Raw genomic sequence first — 13,314 nt, 5'->3', positions numbered from 1 at the left:
GAGGGAGCTAGTTATAAAAAGCATATTCCCAGAAGTGGGTTTGCTGGGTCAAAAGTCAGGTCCATTTTTTATTCTTTGAGGTGTCTCTGTACTGCCTTCCACAGTGGCTGCACCTGTCTGCATTCCCACCAACAGTGCAGAAGTGCTCCCTTTTCTCCACCTCCTCGCCAGCACCTGTTCTTGGTTGGTTTAATGATAGCCAAGCAGAGGGCCAAGGGACATGAAAAGATGCTCAACATCACTATCATCAGAGAGATGCAAATTGAACCACAATGAGATATCTCACACCTGTCAGAATGGCTATCAAGTCAAGCTATTCTAAAAGAATCAAAGCCTTCATAGCTCCCTTATTGTTTACCCCATGCGAGTTTTCCTTTCAACCATCTGTTGTCTGTTAATCATGATTTATTCTTAGCCCACAGGTGCTTTTTCCAGAACTGTTCCCTGTTGCTATCTTTGAAGTACTTCCCCCTCTGACTAATACCTCCTGTAGCTTTTGTTGTACCTCATGCTAACTTTCTTAGTGAAACACAGCATTTTCCATCTTATGAATTCCTTCCCAAATGCACAAATCCATGCCTTATTCATGTGTGTGTATGAGTTTGGGAGCAAACAGAAGAAGAAAGCTGTCTTCACAGATTTATCTATATTATGGGGCTACTGGTTTCTTTTCTTTCCTCATTATTTTCCTTATTCAAATCTTGGCTAGATAAACTAGTCTGTAAACTCAAATAGAGCATCTAAGATAATATTCATCTCATGACAGGTACTCAATAAAATATGAAGTATTTACTTAAACTTAAAATATTAAGTCCCCAAATAGATTTTAAAACCCCATAAATAAACTTGGTCAAGCTGCCTCTACAATAACGAGCTGAGATTTTGATTTCCGACTAATAATGCAAAAATCTGGGAGAGAGCGCATGTTTAACCTGCCTGTGTAGACAGGGGAGACTTAGTTCCTGATATATGATATAAACCCTAAGGTGAATGAATACCAAGTATAATCTTGGAAGGAAATGATGTGCATAGAGATAAACTTTTACGGGAAACATTCAAATCTTCAGTGCTGTTTTACCAAAAACACTGCTTCAGACTAAGAGATTGGAAACTTCTCACACAGGGAAAGACTTTAAAAGTTTAAAGCACTAAGTTAGAAGTTCATGAGGAGATAACCTTATTATTGATATAATGTATGGATCTCCTGTTACTATAGTCATTATTTGTGGCTATGTTTGCAGAAGTGCCACCAAATTACAAGGGACGTGGAGCATACAATAAATTGCCAAGGCCAACAGTCAACTGAAATTACAGTTCTTAGATAGAGAAGGATAGGATTTATCCCTCCATGGCTAACTGAAGGCTAGAAGACAAGGAAGCAGACATGGAAGGTTAAGAATAAGTCTCTTCCTTCCAAAACTACTGTATAGTAAGATCACATGGGGAAAATGATGGTCAGGCTCTCACAGAGGCAGAGCCCTTTGCCAAGTAACAGCTGTTCTTGACCAAGAGAAGGATCATTCAAATACAGATAATGGCAAGAAATTCTTAGTATCTTCATTTAAGCAAAACTGTTTTATATCTATTTCATTTCTACTATCTTAGAGCACAATAAAGTAGGAAATGTAACATTTCAATTTACTCTTATACATTCGTAAAGTGAAAATAATATTGGACAAGATCATTCAAGATCCCATGTCAAGAGATAGTTCCACATTACCTGATTGAGTAATTATTTCATTTTAGCAGCCTACTCTAGAAGGTAAATATCACAATTATTTCATTTAAAAATTAGAAAAATGAAGTACAGAACTTTTCTCAAATCAGCAGCTAAGCAATATGGTTTCACCATTGATAGTAAGTTGCAGAATTAGCAAAGGGCTCCAATATACAGTCTATTTCTATGTGAGATGGCTCCACCAACTATTTTTCAATCCTCACCCTAGAGTATATTTATTGATTTGAGAGAGAGAGGGAGAGAAGAGAGAGAGAGGGAGAGATGAGAGAGGGAGGGAGAGATGAGAGAGAGATGAGAGAGAGAGGGAGAGATGAGAGAGGGAGGGAGAGATGAGAGAGAGAGGGAGAGATGAGAGAGGGAGGGAGAGATGAGAGAGAGAGGGAGAGATGAGAGAGAGAGGGAGAGATGTGAGAGAGAAAGCTCATCAGTTGCCTGCAGTACACTCCCGGACTGGGGACTGATCATGCAGCCTAGGTATGTTGCCTGACGGGGGATCAAAACCACAACCTTTTGGTGTATGGGATGGTGCTCCAACCAATTGAGCCACATGGCCACGGCTCCACTAAGTGTTTTTTGTGGGTATGTAAAGTTGATATTCTGGATGGGAGATGGGTTTGGATTATACACTGTCGAGTGACAAACTTTTTGGCATTCAGATTACTGTGTTTTTGAACTACTTTTCTTGTATTTACACAGAAAGGTGATTAAAATGAAAATGAATTCCTTTTAACAATAGTTAGGGCTACAGCATTTTGCTTATCATAAGAATCATTATATTTACATATGTTTGTATATACCCATTAGTTCCAAATCATCTCATGGTTTAATCATGACAGACTGGTTTGGTAAGAACTATTAACTGTATGCAAACATCTTGCAGTAATAAAGATCTAAGAAAAGAGGTCTAGGCCAAGTGTGTCAGATTTCCAGGTAGATATATACAATATGATTTTACTGAGTAATCTTTACTGATTCACAATATAGGAAAAGAAAAAATGAACTCAGTTTCCTGCTTATTTCAAACTGTCACACACACTTAAGGTATTTAAGTACATAATTTGTTTTCTTAATAAACTATAATTGTACTATGTATACCAATTCACATGTTTTAAAAACATTTTTCTTTAAAAATCACATTTTGCCTTTCTTAACTAGTTTCTTTTTTGAAATTGAGATATAATTGCTATATAACATTGTGTTATTTTAAGGTGTACAGAATATTGATTTAATGCATTTATGTTGCAATCTAATTGTCCTTATAGTGTTAGCTAACACCTCTGTTGAGTCCCGTAATTATTTCTTCTGGTAATGGAAATGACTAAGATCTCATCTTTTAGCTTACTTTAATGTTTATAACACAGTTGTGTTGTCTACAGTCACTGCACTGCGTCTTAGCTCTCCAGTACTTATTTATCTCCTAGTGAAAAATCGGTACCCCTGAACAACATCTCTCCCATTCCCCAGCCCCAGCCCCTGATAACCACCATCCCATCCTTTGTTTTGTCAGGCTCAGATTTTTTCAGATTCCACAGGTAGGAGATATATACTATTTGTCTTTCTCTGTCTGACTTATCTCAGCAAATGCCTTCAAGATCCATCCACGTTGTTACAAATTGCAGGATTTTATCTTTCCTCATGACTGAGTAGTATTCCACTGTACAAATATACCACATCTTTTTTATGCACTCATCCACTGATGGACAGATCTTTGCTGTTGTGAATAATGCTGCAATAAACAGGGGAGTGCATACATCTCTTCAATAGCCACTTTTCATTTCCTTTGGATATATATGCAGAAGTAGGTTTGCCGGATTGTGTGGTAGTTCCTTCTGAGTTTTTGGAAAACCTCTACACTGGTCTCCACAGTGGCTGAACCAGTTTGCCATCCTACCAACAGGGTGCAAGAGCTGCCTTTTCTCCCGTGCTCACCGGCACTTGTTATTTTTTGTCTTCTTGGTAATAGCATTCTCACGGGTGTGAGGTTAGTTATCTCACTGTGGTTTTCATTTCATTTCCCTGGTGATTAGTGAAGTTGAGAACTTTTTCATGTGCCTATTCAGCATTTGGACGTCTTCTTTGGAAAAATGTTGATTTATGTTGGGCATGAGCTTCATGGTTCTGCTGCAACAGGCTGCAGGCATGGTAAGGATTTCACTGATGAGATGGATTTTAAGTTGTACGGAGAGGGCTGCCTTACTCAAAGCTCATGGTGAATGTGGCGACAACAAAGCTGATGGTTGCAAATCTCCTGCGAGGGGGGGAAAAAGAACTATTCCCTCATCACATACTGCACTTTGGTTTTCACTGATCTGCATGGTTACAGAAATCAGTAACCTTTTTACCCATTAACATTATGGAGCAATAAGACAGTGGGTCAGCAATGAGCATTAGGTGAGAAGCATAGATAGCATGAAGCAGAATGTAAAATTAACTCACTGCTTGACTTACAGAAATTCATTTTTATCATAAGTAGCTTGTTCAGTTGAAGGATTTAACATGGGCTTGGAGATTTAGTTTCTAGACCCACAAAAGTATGTATTTGATATTACAAAGTCCTAAACAACAACAGTTCTAGAATGAAACTACAATTTTGGCTTTCAAAGTTTGGTTCAACACGTTCCAATTTAGTTCAGTTCAACAACCACTTATTTCGTGTCTGCTATCGCATAGTGCTAGATGCTGGGGATAGTGCAGTAAGTAAGACTAACATAGTAACTGCCCCCATAACGCTTGAGTAGTAGAGGATCGATCGATGAGTCAACTACTAATTTGAAAGTGTAAGTGCATCGTTTAGGTAAATATGAGGTTCTAAAGACTGATATTACTGAACATCCGCTATTTTAAAAAAATTCTAAGCATTTTTATCTCATTCAATCCTCATGATAATATAATAAGTAGGATTTAGACCAGTAAAGAGAAAAGATAGAGGCGGAGGAGGGTAAGTATTTGAGGAAAAGATTATATCATGTTTGAAGCATAACAGGTAAGAGAGCGTGGGAGTTTGAGCATGAGCCAGTTTGGAGTACGAGCTAAGAGACAGTCGTGTTTGGTGGGGTTAGAAGAGATGACTATGGGCTGAAGCTGGAGTAGTAAGAGCAGGCCCAGGTCCCATGGTCCTTATAAGCATTGTTAAGTGCAGGCAGGGAGCATCTGAATTACGGGGCGAAACAGTGAAGTTTGCATTTCAGAAAGATCACCCCGTCGTATGGCAGGGGGCAAGACCTGGAGGCTGGGGGACTGTTGGGAAGTTGTTCAGTAATGTAGGTGATAAACTGTGACAGTGGACTGTGCTTGATGCTAGGAATTGTAACAGGGTGCAGCCAAGGGGTGGGGGAGCATTCGTAATGGGGAATTTGTAATGGGAATTTGTAATGGGGTTCAGAACTTAGGGTGTCCAGGAAATATTCGAAAAAAAAATTTATATAGGATGTCCTCACCCCCACAAATCTGAGCTGGGGGATGGGAAGCATGGAGCAGGGCCATTGAGAGTTGTTTTGAATAGCAAAAGTTTTGCAGATAACCTCTAGAACAGTCATTTAACATATCTATAACCTTTAACTGGTTTCATAGGTATGTTAAACAGCTGTGGCTATACTTTGAGCCAGGGAGATGGGAGTGATTTCAACCCAGGATGTAACTGGGAGGTAACTCCCCCTGGTTACGGAGCCTGTGTAAGAGCTTGAAGATGATTGGCTCCATACCATGGGGTCACACCTGCCCAGACTTACTATGGCAGCCCAAAAAAGCTGGAAGAATACGGGAATGTTGGCAGGTGTAACAATGTGGGAGGAGTCGGAAATGGGGCTGCAGAGGAAGACTGGTGCTGGGATTTAAACCCAGGTGCAGCAGCCATGCTGGGGCTTTTGGGTTGGGACCATGAAGCTTTAGGGCTGCCCTTTTTGCCACGTGGCTAAGGAAACAGGAGAGACTTTGCCTGCAAGAAGAGGGGTGAGAGGATTCTTGCCGGTGGGCCATGAAAAGGTGCCACATGGCTTTGGATTAACTAGAGATCGTGGCGGTAACACAGCTGATGGTGCCAGAGCTGAGAGGCTACTGAACTGTGGACTTCAACTTGTTTTCCTGAGATACGGTACCCAGGACTGGGCAAGGGGGAGAAGGAAGGACTGTGCATTTGTGGGTATTCTAAAGGACTTTAGTATTTTTAATGAAGACATTAAGTCATTACTCTAAGTCTGTATAACCTTTTTAATAATCCATTTCCTTTTCACCAGTCTCTGGCATTAAGAGATGTCTTTCCCTGGTGGCGGGCAAGGCGAACCTACTACGGTGGGGCGGGGGTGCTGGAACACAAGGGTGGGTCCTAGTGTAATAGTAAGGGTATTAGCAATACTATTACTATTCAGTAATAGTATATCATTTGGCCACCCCACCCCGGGTCTGTTCTGTAACAGAATGAGGATCTAATTCCAAAGTAGACACTACAGGACTTAGAGATCAGTTAGACCTGGGATGTGAGGAGAGGGTGGCAACATTTGCTTTGTATCACTGGGTGACTAGTGCTGATGTTCACTGAATGGGGAGCACCTGATGATGGTCAGGCTCTGGGAGAGGCCAAGGATGAATTCGTTGGGGGCAGGTAGGTTTCAGGTGAGGTGTGAATAGGATCTGAGCTGGAGATGGAAGTTTGGGGATCATCGGCATATAAGTGGCATTGAAACTACAGAAGTGGGGAGGTGAGAGAAAGGAACTACAAAACTGGAAAACGTATAAAGTGAAAAGGGGAAGGGGCCTAGGAAAGAATGGTGAAGAATACCTAGGGTGTATTCTTAAGGGTGAGCGAGAGGAAGGGAAGCTGAAAATGAAGGAGACAGAGAAGAAAGAGAAGAAATACAAGCATCGCAAAGCCAAGGGGAAAGTGGTTCAAGAAGAAGCTTGTGTGCAACACTCCCCAGTGCTACCTAGACAAGCAAGATATAGAGTGAGAAGTTTCCATTGTATTTATTGCTGATGGGGTTGTGACGGTCTCGCGATGCCAGTTCGGGGGTGGGGGTGGGGACAGAGAACACAGTGCAGTAGGTTGATAAGCAACTGTAAAGTGAGCAAGAGAAAGACAGGAACTTTGAGAGGAAAGGACATCCCTCTATTTGCTAAAAGGGGAAATTCAATCAAGAAGCACAAGATTTGGCTTTTAAGTTTCTACTTCCTTTTATCTTCTTTGGGAAAGAAGCTGTGGCATCTTGACTATTAGAATCAAGTAGGGAAAATGAAGGTTGTTTTGAAATCTTGAAGCTGAGTGATTATTATTTTACTTCTGTATTTATTTAAAGGGATATTGTAAAAAGCTTTTTACAGACTAGAAAGTTATTTGAGGAACCAAAAAGAATAATGCAACTTCCATATTTCTCAAAAGAAGGTAAGTAGAAACAAGTTTGCTTGAGTTACATGCCTACAAAGCTTTCTTAGTATCCTCACCAACCATGTAGCAGATTAGTATCCACACAGGGGAAGAAGTTTCAAGCTTAGAAGTGCTGTTTCCGGAGTGCTGGTAGTGCATTCTAGGTACCAGTTTGTTGACCTAGAAAGACCCTAGGATTTAGTTAGTGTCAAAGAATTTGGTTCAAGTTCTGGGTTTTTTGCTCACTGATTTTATGTTTAGGTAGGAGATTTTGAATTTCTCATGTGTAATTTCTAGGGTACTACTCTGTCAAATGGGCATAAAGTTTTAGTCCCTGTAGCCATTTATTCTGAGCAATGCCTGTTCAGGAGTGGTTTATCTGGCCTCGAATATCTCTGAACCTTGTCCTACCCCACCCCCCAATTTTCAGTGGGGATGCTAATTCTTACCACAATGTGGTGTTTTGAGAAATAAATTATATAATAGTACTTCCATAAAGTGTGAAAATTAAAATTATTTTACATATTTAAAGATGTAGAGAAAGAAAATGTGACAATACTATGAGCATCACCAAGATTGATTTTAACAGGTCTATACTCAGAGTGTTAGCTTCCAGGACACCCACTGCATCCTCCAAGAATCTGTTATTATTTGCTTTGGCTTCTTTTCTTAAAGTGTGAGCTACACATTTAAAGGCATTTTTGTCCATCAGCAGTTTAAAACATAAACACTGTCCCTGCTTTGTGTGTGGTAATGAAGTAATTAGAAAGTCAATACTAGTGCATATGAGAAGGTGAATGAGAAGTGACTCTAAGTGAAAGGTTTCACTAAGCAAAGAAATTAGATATTAATTCAGTTATGTAAACAACCTTTCCCAGCTCTGGTGACACACTTAATATACTCAAATACACATTAGTCCTATGAAACTATATCTCACAAGGTTTTTAGTTTATTTTGCTTATTGGTTTTGAGGAGTGAGTAAAAAAAGGATCATTAATATATCCAGAGGATAAGAAAGACACACGAGTGTACTAATAGTGAAATGCTTAATGTGCTAAGCTGTTTTCTAAAGAATCAATGGTAACTTCCATAGGTTGCTCTCATTATTTAAAAAAAAAGGGCCTATAGGCATAATGGGTATGTTATTTGTTTATTTATACTGTCAAAGTTGAAGTCATTGTTTTTGAACATAGTGAAAAAAAGAGAACCTTACATAACTCAGTTAACATTTTTGAATCTCTGTTTATTAATGGGTAAAATAAAGGAATTTTTTTTCCACTCAGAGTTTAGACAGGGAATTCAACACAGATGTTTTGTGTCATTTCAACTTTCTGAGATATAATTGACACATGTCATTGTGTGAGTGTAAAAGTATTTATCTGATACACTTACATATTGCAAAATGAGGACCACCATAGCTTTAGTGAAGTTAAAGGACCAAAATAGTGGCTAACAGCCATGGAAAAGCCGTTCTACTGCTAGGACTGTAGTACTACAGGAAGAAATAACAGTGGGATCAAAACGGAGATATCTCCTCCCAGAGAGGGAGTGTGGAAGTAGGGAAGGAGTGGGCAGGAAATGCCGTGATCTCCACTCCCTCTCTCCTTCCCTTCTACCAGTGCCTCTCTTTGGCTCATTACACTTGGAAAGCACCAGAAAGGGAGCCCAGGTGGTGCAGGCAGAAGGGTCAGCTTCAGGCTGGAGGCTGGGTGGAAAAGGGTGGACAGAGAAGGGTCAGTGGTATAGCCAAGAGAGAAGAACCAGCAAAGCATTTACTAAATGATTTCTGGGGTTCCTTTCAGCATTATCTTTTCATGCATAATTTTTCCACCCCGAAATATACTATTTCTAATTATGTCCTTATTAAGACAGAAAAGGATAATTTTTGAGGTTGGCTTAAACATAAGTATGCACACAATTTATAATTTTATGTGATACTGAATATAGTTGGCAGACACTGCATATTTCTTTCATCTAAATAATATCTAGATATACAGTAGTGTATATGTATATACATATATATATATATATATATTCACATAAAATTTTCTATACTTTGAGTAACTATTTTTGCTGGATATCATATACTTCAAAATCTATTTTTGCAGAATTCCAGGTATTATTTTTTGTTCTATCAGAAGGAACTTTCTGGTACTAATTAGGCTGCTGATGAAAGTTTAAATTTTTTTCATACAATCATATAATCATGTGTCAGCAGGTCTTATGGATCAAATTAATCTATTGTTAAAGGCGACAAATGGTCTTATGCAGAAGGACACGCCCAAGTTCCCCACAACAATTCTGTGACTTAGACTTGGATTCTCAGAGCACAGTCTCTGAGGACTTGTTGGAAATGCAAATTCTCCAGCCCCACCCAATCTTCCTGAACCAGAAACTCGGAGGGATGCAGCCTGGCAATCTGTATGTTAACAAGGCCTGTGGGTGAGTTTGATGCTAAAGCTGAAGGACAGAACTAAGCATTTTTATTAACTACCATATTGAAATAAATCAGTTGTTTTGCTACTTTGATTTTTAATATTGTAACATTGTCCTTCCTAACTTTTTGCCTCATTCTAAAATCAAATATCTCAGTTTTCTGTTTATTGACCCAACATCCATCCATCCAAATGGAGATTATTAATAAGCACGATGACCTCAGAAGGATGGCAAATCTCAGTACCAGCAGCAGGTACTTAAAATGGTAAGTCGTGTCTTACTGATAGATCATTGCCAGTTAGCATCTAACCATTTACCAATGGACATTAAAGTAAGACCTGTATGTGTAAAATACTCTATTTATTTCATTGGAAAAGTTCTCATATTGGCTAGTAGTTAAATGCAACAAGAACTGCATTTGAACTGGAAAACATAATAGACAGTGGAAGAAACCTTGTAAATTAGACACTGGAATAATTAAATGCTAAACAGACTTAAACTATATAATAAAATATGGTGTCTAGGTCCAAAAACTTAGAGTCCCACTGTTCAGCTGTGGTCAGATCATACGTTGTAGAAAGTGTACGGGTGTGGACAATGCGTTAGGAAACGGAGCATATACAGAAGATGGGGTTTCACATGGTGGGGAGCCTGGAAACCATACGATGATGCAGTAGGAGATATTTAGACTAAATAGTATCCCATGCAAACATGATCGTTTAGTCCAGCCTAATTACTTAATCTGGAAGAACCTCAGCTTTACTGGCTATTGGGGAGAAAGGATGACCAAACTTGGCTATATCTTTGTGAGGATTAATAGAGAAATACTAACGTAAATAAAATGCTAGAAACATATGGGATGTTCAATAAAAACTAGTTACTGTTTCTTTTCCCAATTCAAGTATTTAAAGTGTTATCATATAACAAGTGGATTAAATTTGCTCTGAATTTTCTGAAAAAGCTGAGTTAAAATCAACAAATCATAGATATTTGGAAGTTATCCATACCTTAAAAGATTAAAAGAAAAAAAAACTATTTAGCAATTAGTACTACCATTAGCTGTCTTAGGAGGTACTGAAAATATACTTCAATTGCAAGCAAAAAGTTCATTTTTTGGATGAATTTCCTATAATAAAAGAGAAGTAGAATCTTCTCTTTCTGGTTCATTCCATTTCTGAAGCTCTATGAAAGTTGTTGCTTAATCTAGGCTATAGGAAGGAATTTTTCTACTGACCTGTATGTTTAGCTTCATTTCTGAGGAAGTCTGTTAGGCCAGATATACAGGCAAATACCTCATTACCATAACAAGTAATTGACATTGCTTTCTCGAAGACTCAATGTGTCTGTTTTATACTGAGTATCTCTTCTCATCTTATACTTTGCTTCCTTTCATTTTCTTTTAAATTCTCACCCTACAATTTCATTACTCCTGCTACTTCACGCAAAAAATATAAAATGAGTCTGAGTTAGCGCTCCAAGGCAAAAACTATGAGGGAGGAAAACAACAACAGAAAATTGTTTTCAATATTTTCTTGAACTTCAGTACATTTGGATACTCATAATCCTTATTTAGCCACAAGCCAAGTTTTTCTTGAACTCTGAAAAAACTCCCACTTAATACATTGTAGTCAGAGTTATCAGACCATGAATTCCTGGTGAAAATAATTATTCTTTTAATATAACTTTCCAGGACGTAAATATAAATTATGTAAATGGAGACTTTAGTCTCTCTCTCACTTTCAAGGTTTTCCGTTTGCTTCCCTCCGCAAGTCCACTGTACTCTAACCTGTCTTACGGGTTTTTTGCTAAAATGTGGTCGCCCTCCTCCGTCACCACTCTGGCAGCCATGGCTTGGATTTCATGTTCCCACTGGGTATCCCAACTTAGGTCTCATCCTCTGCTGTCTGCTCTACATGTGGCTCTTCTTATTTTGCTAGCTGAGGAGCCAAAAGTGAAAATCACATCTGTAACTTTAATATGCCCCATATGTATACTCTGAAGGCATAACAAGTAATAAATACTTGCTGCTTGTTAATCAGTTTACTAATATTGCCAAAATGATGACTGTGACTGTGTTACTACATAATCAGTTTGAAAATTAATCATTATTTGCATTTTAAAAAGAGCTATCTAGTCCTGACTGGTGTAGCTCAGTGGGTTGGGCGTCATCTTGCAAACCTAAAGGTCACCATGCCTGAGTTGTGGGCCAGGTCCCTGGTTGGGGCAGGTGTGAGAGGCAACCAATCATGTTTGTCTCACACATCAGTGTTTCTCTCCCTCTCTTTCTCCCTCCCTTCCGCTATCTCTAAAAATAAATAAATAAAATATTTAAAAAATAAAAAGCTATTCATATAGGGGTGGGGGGAGTAATTCCAATTCACAGAGCAGAGCTTTGAAAATTGAAAGTAGATTTCTCTAATAGATCACTCAGTGAAACATTTGGGAGGTGATATTGATCTCAAAAACTAAAACATAATATTCTAATAGTTTTTGATGAGAATTCTTTGCAACTACTGGCTTGACTATTCATTCATTTTCTTTTCTAAATTTCAGTCACTGGCTGTGGAGACAATTTGTTCATGTCCTGTAGTCCCAAAACATGGTCAAATGCAATCCACTCTCTCTATGATGGAGTTAAAGATTTCAAATACTGATTTGAACGTACTCAGGCAAATGCTCAAATTTTCTATTACACCCAGGTAAAAATGAAATTACAAAAATTTAATGTTTTTTTTGTTCACTACCATCCCAGAGTTACTTTTTCTCCTCAGTTTATTCTGGAGATGCTAACCATACATTTTAGCTATGTAATCTATATGTGTGTATGAAAGCTACCCAGCTTCATAAAGTAGGTGTTACCTGTGAATATATATAAGCATCAACCCATTATCTCTTGGATACCCACAAACATTCAGCTGGTTGTGTGATCTTGATTTACTACAATAGACTTTTTAAATGACAGCTCTGGGAATAAAGTGATGGAATGACCTTAATTATATTTAAGCAACACTAAATGACCTTTGAACAAGTCTTGAGCTATTTTCACTAGGCTAGTCCCAGGATGAAATGTTTACAAGAAAAATGATCAAAAATATTAACTCATATATCCAAATTATTTTAAATTGTTGAATAAGTATTTCTGTATTTCATAGAAGACAAAGAAAAGTTACATTAGAGCTCCTCAGATTATCTGTACACACATATACATGAACAAAAACACAACACAATAAGATCAACAATGTTTCTTCTCTTTTCCTGCAAACATCAAATTGCCCCTAGGTCACTATCCTTTTATTGCCCAGCATGCAACTGTCTACATATTTATGAACTGGGAGATGATATTCACTGTTACAACAGTCTAGACTCAAAGTCCGAGGTACTAAGCTCTGACCTACGCTACATGCCCCAAAATGCTTCTAAACACCTCCTTTCTCTGCTTGTCATAATGCCCAAAGCTTCAGAGTATAGTTATTGTCCCTTAGGTTGTAGTAAGAATCTCTAGTGATCCTCTATTAAATCCTCAAAATCTTTCCTGGCTGGGTGAGTCAGGTAGATGGAGAATCATCCTATGCACCAAAAGGTTAGGGGTTCAATTCCCAGTCAGGGCACATACCTCGGTCGCAGGTTCAATCCCCAGTTAAAGTGCTCAGGGAAGACAACTGATCAATGTTTTGGTCTCACATCAATGTTTTTCTCTCTCTCTTTCCCCCGTCCTCTCTAAAAGCAACAAACATATCCTCAAGTGAGGACTAAAAAAGATGGTAAAACGTTTCATACTATAGAT

This window comes from Desmodus rotundus, chromosome 11 (assembly GCF_022682495.2).
Source record: "Desmodus rotundus isolate HL8 chromosome 11, HLdesRot8A.1, whole genome shotgun sequence".
Lineage (NCBI taxonomy): Eukaryota > Metazoa > Chordata > Mammalia > Chiroptera > Phyllostomidae > Desmodus > Desmodus rotundus.
This window is presented reverse-complemented; position numbering follows the sequence as displayed.